This window comes from Rhinoderma darwinii, chromosome 13 (assembly GCF_050947455.1).
Source record: "Rhinoderma darwinii isolate aRhiDar2 chromosome 13, aRhiDar2.hap1, whole genome shotgun sequence".
Classification (NCBI taxonomy): Eukaryota; Metazoa; Chordata; class Amphibia; order Anura; family Rhinodermatidae; genus Rhinoderma; species Rhinoderma darwinii.
In genome coordinates this window covers 20506518-20515857 of record NC_134699.1, presented here as the reverse complement: position 1 = coordinate 20515857, position 9340 = coordinate 20506518, and the positions used below count along the sequence as shown (strand labels likewise).

The window sequence follows — 9340 nt, the reverse complement described above, 5'->3', positions numbered from 1 at the left end:
TGTCAAAACTGCTTCCCCAACTGCGCCTCACCAACAACAAGGGGGTGCCTCACCAGCGAGACCTGCCTCAGTTTGAGAGCACTGTTCTAGAGGGTAAACACTCAATGAGTGGGATTCCTGCTGTTGAAACCTCCTCATATTCTGAAAATGAGTGTGTCCTCGTCCTAATTTAATGGAGTGGCGGTTAAACTTATGAGTTTTAAGTTATGGAAACCTAAGGCCCAGTTCCCACTGAGTTTTTGGCACTGATTTTACATGGAAACCAAGTCGGAATCAGCACAAAAATCGACCCAAATCTTTCCTCTTTTCCAAATCTTTCCGCTCGCGGAAAAAAAAAAGAGACATGCCATTCCAAGTAGTTTCCTCCTCTGAACCTCCATTGAGATCAATGGGAGTCAGATTAAGAGTGTTATGCTGCACTCGGACCTGCGCCATATACAGTGAAGGAAATAAGTATTTGATCCCTTGCTGATTTTGTAAGTTTGCCCACTGCCAAAGTCATGAACAGTCTAGAATTTTTAGGCTAGGTTAATTTTACCAGTGAGAGATAGATTATATAAAAAAAAAAACTGAAAATCACATAGTCAAAATTATATATATTTATTTGCATTGTGCACAGAGAAATAAGTATTTGATCCCCTACCAACCATTAAGAGTTCAATCCCCTCCAGACCAGTTACACGCTCCAAATCAACTTGGTGCCTGCATTAAAGACAGCTGTCTTAAATGGTCACCTGTATAAAAGACTCCTGTCCACAGACTCAATTAATCAGTCTGACTCTAAACTCTACAACATGGGCAAGACCAAAGAGCTTTCTAAGGATGTCAGGGACAAGATCATAGACCTGAACAAGGCTGGAATGGACTACAAAACCATAAGTAAGGAGACAACTGTTGGTGCAATAGTAAGAAAATGGAAGACATACAAAATGACTGTCAATCGACATCGATCTGGGCCTCCATGCAAAATCTCACCTCGTGGGGTATCCTTGATCCTGAGGAAGGTGAGAGCTCAGCCGAAAACTACACGGGGGGAACTTGTTAATGATCTCAAGGCAGCTGGGACCACAGTCACCAAGAAAACCATTGGTAACCCATTACGCCGTAGTGGATTAAAATCCTTCAGTGCCCGCAAGGTCCCCCTGCTCAAGCAGGCACATGTACAGGCCCGTCTGAAGTTTGAAAATGAACATCTGGATGATTCTGAGAGTGATTGGGAGAAGGTGCTGTGGTCAGATGAGACTAAAATTTAGCTCTTTGGCATTAACTCAACTCGCCGTGTTTGGAGGAAGAGAAATGCTGCCTATGACCCAAAGAACACCATCCCCACTGTCAAGCATGGAGGTGGAAACATTATGTTTTAGGCGTGTTTCTCTGCTAAGGGCTTACTTCACCGCATCAATGGGGGAATGGATGGAGCCATGTACCGTCAAATCCTGAGTGACAACCTCCTTCCCTCCACCAGGACATTAAAAATGGCTCGTGGCTGGGTCTTCCAGCATGACAATGACCCAAAACATACAGCCAAGGCAACAAAGGAGTGGCTCAAAAAGAAGCACATTAAGGTCATGGAGTGGCCTAGCCAGTCTCCAGACCTTAATCCTATCGAAAACTTATGGAGAGAGCTGAAGATCCGAGTTGCCAAGTGACAGCCTCGAAATCTTAATGATTTACAGATGATCTGCAAAGAGGAGTGGGCCAAAATTCCATCTAACATGTGTGCAAACCTCATCATCAACTACAAAAAAACGTCTGACTGCTGTGCTTGCCAGCAAGGGTTTTGCCACCAAGTATTAAGTCTTGTTTGCCAAAGGGATCAAATACTTATTTCTCTGTGCACAATGCAAATAAATATATATAATTTTGACAATGTGATTTTCAGTTTTTTTTTAAATATAATCTATCTCTCACTGGTAAAATTAACCTAGCCTAAAAATTCTAGACTGTTCATGTCTTTGATAGTGGGCAAACTTACAAAATCATCAAGGGATCAAATACTTATTTCCTTCACTGTAACTAGTATTGGCCATATGTGATGGTTTTTGTATTTTTTGTTTTTGTTTTTTTTTGCCTCTGTGTACACATTGTCATTCTTGTCATTCTTTTTACATTCAATATACAACACATACTTGTCAAAACAACTTCATAATAGCTAAATAAGACAAAGTATGATAATACGGTGATATCGTCATAACAGTGGCGAGCGGCCTATAAAATAATCAAACTTTTTGATGACCTATAGGGCTAAGTCTGTTTTTTATTTTATCCACTTGATAGATTCTCATAATTGGATTGATAAATCTTTCATTTGAAATGCACTTTGTGTCTATAATATATTTTCATTAGGTACAATTAATATCTAATTCCGTTCCAGTGTGGCAGATTTCTACATTTTATAATATTTTTATTTATTGTGTTGACGGCTCCATAATTTTAGGATCAAACTACAGCAAACTAGTGACAAATATAAAGTAAAAGTCTATCCTTACATGAGTTGCCACCCACCCAAGGAGTCATGCCTCTAATAATTGAACTTCTCCCATTAATTAAAGTTCACTCATAGTAATAATGCATCTAATGGATATACGTGTCCTAGTAATTGAGATTCCATTACCTCCTAAATATAGACCTACGAGCATAAAGTGAGGTGACTGGCCCTACTACTATAGTTACATGGGAACGGTCAATATCTAGATATGTAAAGCATTAATTATCAGCCATGGTTGTGACACTAAAGATAATAAGACGTTCTCCAGGAGAATGAGAGTTGTATTTCTAAGTTGAAGTCATCATGTCAACAGAGTTGGACTGGCTAACAAAGTACAAGAAGATCCTGCGGTGGTCCCAGGCTCTGTTACAATAATGGGCCAGGAAAGAACAACCACATTTAGAGATGACTTTGGAGACTATCACTTGCCACTTCAGTCTATTTCTTATGGGATGATTCACAAATACCCTATTAGACCCTATTGATGATATGTCCGGTGAATGCAATGATATCAACAAAGATTACAATGGAATTAAATGTGGATGTCCACATGTTCTGTATAGATCGATGGTGGGCCCTCAGAATAATTTCGTCTGGTTGACCCAAAGAACTCCAATCAAAGTAGACATGTCAAACATTTCTAATAGTTTTCTTTTGGGGACACAATTTTTCTGCTTTCAATTTCTTCAGTAACGGAGACAACTCTTACAAGCTTTGAGCGGACTAAAATAAAAAGAAAAATGAACAAATATTTGTATTGTTTTTTTAGTTGTATTGAGATTTCCTAGTTACTTCAAATATGGAATGTTATTGAGATAATAGGAAATATATAGATATATAGTGTTTCTCGACATTAGGGAAAGCCTCCTCCATTCCATTCTAATTTTCTTTTTTTCTCTAGGAATGGTGAACAGCAAAATTGGCGGCATGAATATTTTTAGGTTACCAGTACTATTACTTCTGTAATATAGACTATGACCATGATGGTCTCCACCAAAGTGTGGAAATCCAACTTGGCCCTTGTGGTGGCCAGATCTGGCATAGCTTGTTACTTGCATAGACTTTTAGCAATGTTTTTTAATTAATGTTCCTGCTCTTGAATTGTCCATGGGGTAGCTTTTTGAAATTTCTCCTCTTAGCTTCTTCTCCTCTTTCTCTTTCAACAATTGTTTTCTTTCCCCCTGTCTTGTTTCCTTTTTCTTCCCCGACAGCATTTCTTCCTCTACTACTCTCCTCCAGCTATCTAATAACTATCCTATTTTCCTGGGTGGTGAAGGGCCATGGACAATTTCCCATTTACCCTTTCTATAAGCCGGCTATGATTGGCACACTGGGTGCTGTTAATCCCTATTTCTGATATCACTCTATAGTATGTCTTCAACTTAAAATAGTAAGTGCCTTGATCTTTCTTCTGTTGACTTGTACTTTCATCTTCACTACCTTCACCGACCACCACCGTTTAATAGAAGGTAGTCTTTTATGTAAGATGTATAATGAAAAGCGCCAGCCCCATTTTTTAAAATTTTTTGGGGGAATTTCAGGTTTAACAGGTGTTCACTAAGTGACATTAATGGTCCTGCCGAAATTATTTCTAACATTCACAATAATATTATAATTATTTTATTGGTCAGCTGACAGTTCAAATACATGGACAAACTGAAGCACAAGATGTATGTGATGCATAAATTGTAATTAAATTAACTGTACAATTCTGTAAAGACAGGTGCAAGAAAAACCCATTCGTTGTTCATACTCACCTTCTGATGCTGGTGGTGAAGATCTTGTTGCACTGCAAAACAAATCAGGATTTAGCTTAGAAAACAAGCTAATTGATCATTGGGCTACTTTACATGGGTTAATTGGTATTTTTTAGGTTTTGTGTTGTTTGTGTGTCACCATTGTACTGCAGTGATATTTGTAGGACCATGCTGGACCATGCAGGCTCAACTTATTTCCATCTGACACTACTTCTCCAGTCTGTAGGTTAGTAATCAGCAGAGGGTGGGCAAATGGAAGGGAGTAACACATGACTTCAGGATCAGACTACACAAGATTTGTTTGTAGTCTGTAACCATGGAGACACATAGGTCTGTATATCAGTTTCAGACACCAAACAGTAGGATATTTTTAATTAGGACTATTTGCAAAGTTGCTTAATTTTTTTCTTTTAAATGCATTAGAGTCATACATAAAATTTGTTGTAAAAGTGTACATACCCTTTAAGCACATTTACTTACTCTGTGTCCTGGTCATCTAGGAGAAGTCGATATGTAGAGATTTCTCTTTCCAAATGTGTTGTAACATCCATTAATGTCTTGTAATCTTCGTTCTGATGTTCTTGCTTGGCTCTTATCTGTGACAAATTTGCTTCCACTTGATTGATGAGGCCCTGTAAGTGTGACAGCTGAGAGCTATAACTGGCTTCTTTTTCTGTTAATGTAGTTTCAAATGCCATTTTCTATGGTGGTGGAAAAAAGAAAAAAAGTATAAATACAGACGTTATTAATGATAAAATGTACCTATATATGGAGCGTAAACAGTTACACTGGCATAATCAAGAATGCTATAAGTGAGATATATCAAAAGTGTCATAGACAAAACTGTGCATATACACTAATCATTTGTGCCAAAAAATTAGCCCAAATGATTTGTCAAAGTAAGTAGCCGTACAGATTTCAAACAACCAAATATCCACCTTTTAGCACCATTTTGTTTTTAGGTCCAACACTGGACTGAATTGTTTACTTCTATATCTTTATAATGGTCAGAGCTCTGTTTTTCTAAAACAGATATCCAAATCTTCTGCTTAGACACATAGTTAAAACTGTCTGCCTGCAACCACCACTAGAGGGAACTGAGGAGCTCACTTTATACTATGTTTTTAATAAGTTTATGGTATAAACAGTTTGCAAAAAGCTCCTCAGCTCCCTCTAGTGGTGGCTGCAGAAAGTTATTATTAACTTTAAAGGGAAGGTGTCATGAAATTATTTATTTTTTTATCATATTGCTTTTAATATGATAATAACATAGATTTTATTTATTTATATTCTTATGTTCTACTTTTTACTTTGTTCTACTTTTTACTTCTCTATGGGGGCTGCCATTTTTTTTTCATTTCTGTATGTGTCGATTAACAAACACATACAGAGATGGAATACGGCACATACAACCCCATAGCGAATGCGAACGGGAGCCGTTCCATTCACTGCAGCGTAGGCCGCCTGTGTGGGAACGGCCCACACAGACCAAAACGAAGCTCGTTCGCAGAGCGAAATCCGGCACCATTTTCTTGTGGACCGGAAGCCGTTGCCAGACAGTAAGATGGCGACTTCCGGCCGGGGCTTTCGGCCATATCTTCAAGGAAGCGAAGGAGCAAAGAATAGGAGCGGAGGCGGCAGCGGCGGCAGGAGCAGGTAATTTATGTTTGTGTATGTGATGTGTGTATTATGTTCGTGTATGTTCGTGTTATACTGTCTGCTGATCACTGTATCTAATCCTCCTACACTGTGCAGTCGCTCAGAAAATGGCGACACACAGTGTAGGAGGTTTGAAGATTCAAACCCCTCCTTCTCCTGGCACTAGGGAGGGGGATTGTGTGAGGACACTAGAGAGTGTGTCTACCCCAAATTTGTAGCATAAAGCAATGAGTTGCTTTACCACATTGACCATGCTGCAATTTTGGGAACTGCTCCATCTAGTGGCCAGTACATGGAAATGTTATAAATTAGAATCTTATTTATAATATTTCCTGACTTGTGAAAAAATTAAAACAAATGTGTAATCACTTAAATAATAATTGTTTTACTAAAAAAAAAAAAAAATTCTAACGACACATTCCCTTTAAGTATTGGAATTATACGTATTTTTTTATTTTTTTCCTTTTTTGCACCATCTCAGATATACATTAAGAAGTTTCATATTTGTAATTTACCATGCTCAGTTGACTCTGTAGATCGATATCCAAAGTCTGAACTATTCTCTTAAGTTCTATGGTCTCACTCTGGAAGTTAGGGAGGTGTTCAGAAGACCCTACATCATGTTTCAGTTCTTCACTCTGGAAATACATGAACAGGGATAGGAGGAGTCTTCAGATCTGACGCATTTATTCGGGATAATCATTATATTAAAACTACTATCTAATCATAGTAAAGAAAATAAAGTTTTAATATATGATAAAGAATAACTCAAACCTTTGCCAGGAACCATTTTTCTGCCTCTGCTTTATTATTGTCCATCAAAACTTCATATTGGTCACGAATCTCAGATAACAGTTTACTCAAATTTACGGTCTGGGGGGTGTCCAATTCCACTGTAACTCTGGCACCAAGCTGATTGTAAAGACTGTTTATTGTCTGTTAGTATATTAGGGGAAAAAAGTAAATTCGTAAGTAGGAAACATAGACTGTGGAACCAAACACCCCAAAGTTCTCAGGTGATTTATGAGCTAATGTCAAAGCTGTTCGGAGGAAATTGGACAGTTAGGAGACGTGGTGTGGTTGGAAGACCATTGCGATTACCAGACATTCCTACATGATCTCTATATTATTTATTTTAGTCCCCAACATTTTGCACCAGTACATTACATCTTGATTGGTCTTCTTCTTCTGGAGCTTATCTTGTTGAAGCTTTTGATGGAGAACATCTACATCTTCAACTTCTTGCTTGATGGCCTCTAACTCATGGCGCAGGGCCTTCACATCCAGTTCAATATCAGTCCTTAACTTGACCTCCATCTCATATCTTAGAACATAATCAAAGAAATAATGGGTTGTTTTCTTTACAAAAAGTCTAAAATATATATATTTCCAATCTTTTTAACCCCACTATCAACCCTGCCACAATTGACTAAAATAAACCATAAAACTCTCTCTCCCTCGACTACGCTGATACTCCTAGTTAGATTTGCACAATTTGGTTTGGTACAGGACTACCAAGGCATCCAACTTATCAAGAATTTTCTTTACAATCACATCTAATTACATACATTTTTCCCACCAACATAATATTTTTCATCCTTTTCATATCTGGTTCTATCAACAAATCCACTTTTGTTCCAATTTTTGACCAAATATAACTTGTCTGCATTAAGAATTTGCTGCTATAATAAGAAGCGCAACCTGAAGCTCCTGAGCCCAAAATCAAAATTTGTTTTAGTTTTGGGCTCCTTATATGCACCAGATGGACATTTTTGGCCCTCCCAAGACCCCAGGAGCAGCTACACCCTCTGGAGTATGATCACTATATACTGTACATAAACTTGAAGACATACATATTATGTAAAAGAATATTTGTGAATGTAATACTAACTTATTTTGGAAATCATCCACAGCTAAGCAAGTATTGTCAATTTGTCGAGTAAGCCTTGTGTTGTCCATTGTGGATTTGAAAATCTAAAAAAAAAATTGAATTTATTTGTTTTTTGCATATAATAATTTGCCACCAAAAATGGCACTGGTCTCTAATAAATGTGGTACATTTTATGACTCACATGCTGTAAGACAATAATCCTGACGACTGAACTGACACACATATGAAGCCCTAAAAAATCCTGACACTATCATCTTCGGAAAGTAAAAATACTATCTATCTATCTATCTATCTATCTATCTATCTATCTATCTATCTATCTATCTATCTATCTATCTCTCTCTCTCTCTCTCTATCTATCTGTCATCTAGTAGTACACCGCCTAGAAGAGGATTAAATCAAACTTTTAAATCTGTAAATCACTTACCTTTGTGGCCCCAGTAGCTCCACTTTCATATGTCAAATGTACAGGTGTTCAGTAAATTCAGACATGTGAATTTGTTTAGGAGGGTTCCCCCACTTGAGAGCTGGTGGTCACTGGTAATAACACAATACTTTCAGTCCTTGACTAATTAAATAGTCAAAAGTCACTTTTTCACAAAAAACGAAGGTCATTGGTGACTTCAGAATACCACCAGCTCCTCAACGTGAGGACACTATCAAACAACTCCCCATATTTTTTTAGATTTCTACTGGACCACACCACTTAAAATAAAATGACTTTTTACAATTTTAAGATGTGACTAGTCCATGAAGAAGAAACAGTGTGGTCATTCATTTGGCTATAGATTTATAGATGTATCTTACCTCTCTTTGAAGTTCTTCAATTGCTCCAAAAAAGTCATTAAAATCAGGTAACATTTGAGGATGATTTTTGTCGTACCACTCTCGGATTTTCTTCTCCAGGTGAGCATTCTCTTCTTCGAGAGAACGCACCTTCTCCAAGTAGGATGCCAGTCGGTCATTTAGAATCCTCATGGTTTTCTTCTCATTTGTGTTGAGTAAATTATGTTTGTTGGGGTCTCTGCTTGGAGAGCTTTCCCTGATAAAGCTGCCTTGTGTTTGTCCCAAAGAAGATCCATGGCTGAATGATTTGTGTTTGATAATAGAACTTCCAGTAGGTTTTGCTCGAAAACTAATTGGTCTCCAGCTACAGGCAGCGGTGGCTTTACTGAAACCTCTCAGATTAAGTGAAGATATTTGGTTTAAGATATGTGGGGAAAGACTCCCTTTGAGTTTTCCTGGTTGAGACTGCCTGGAGTTGTAGCTCATGGTGTCAGTATAGCATATATAATGCCTGGCAGGCTTGACAGTGCAAAGAATGTTTTTACAAATTTAAGACCTCTTTTAAGAAGCATGGCAAAGGGTGTGAGAATAAAGCATATTCTTTACAGGCAATATAATCGAATAATTTCCTTTCTTCACTTAGTACGTGGATTTGTCAGACAATATAAAAAACATCTAAGAACATGGGGGTGGCTGGTCAGATTGTAGACATTTACAAGTTGAAAATGCTGCTTAGGAGATACTTTGACACACCCAGCT

General features: G+C 37.8%; 1 pseudogene; it reads right to left on the bottom strand.

Moving 5' to 3' along the window:
* Nucleotides 1–3128: 3128 nt before the first annotated feature.
* LOC142666272 (keratin, type I cytoskeletal 19-like) lies at nt 3129–9067 on the bottom strand (annotated as a pseudogene).
* Between the last annotated feature and the right edge of the window lie 273 nt (nt 9068–9340).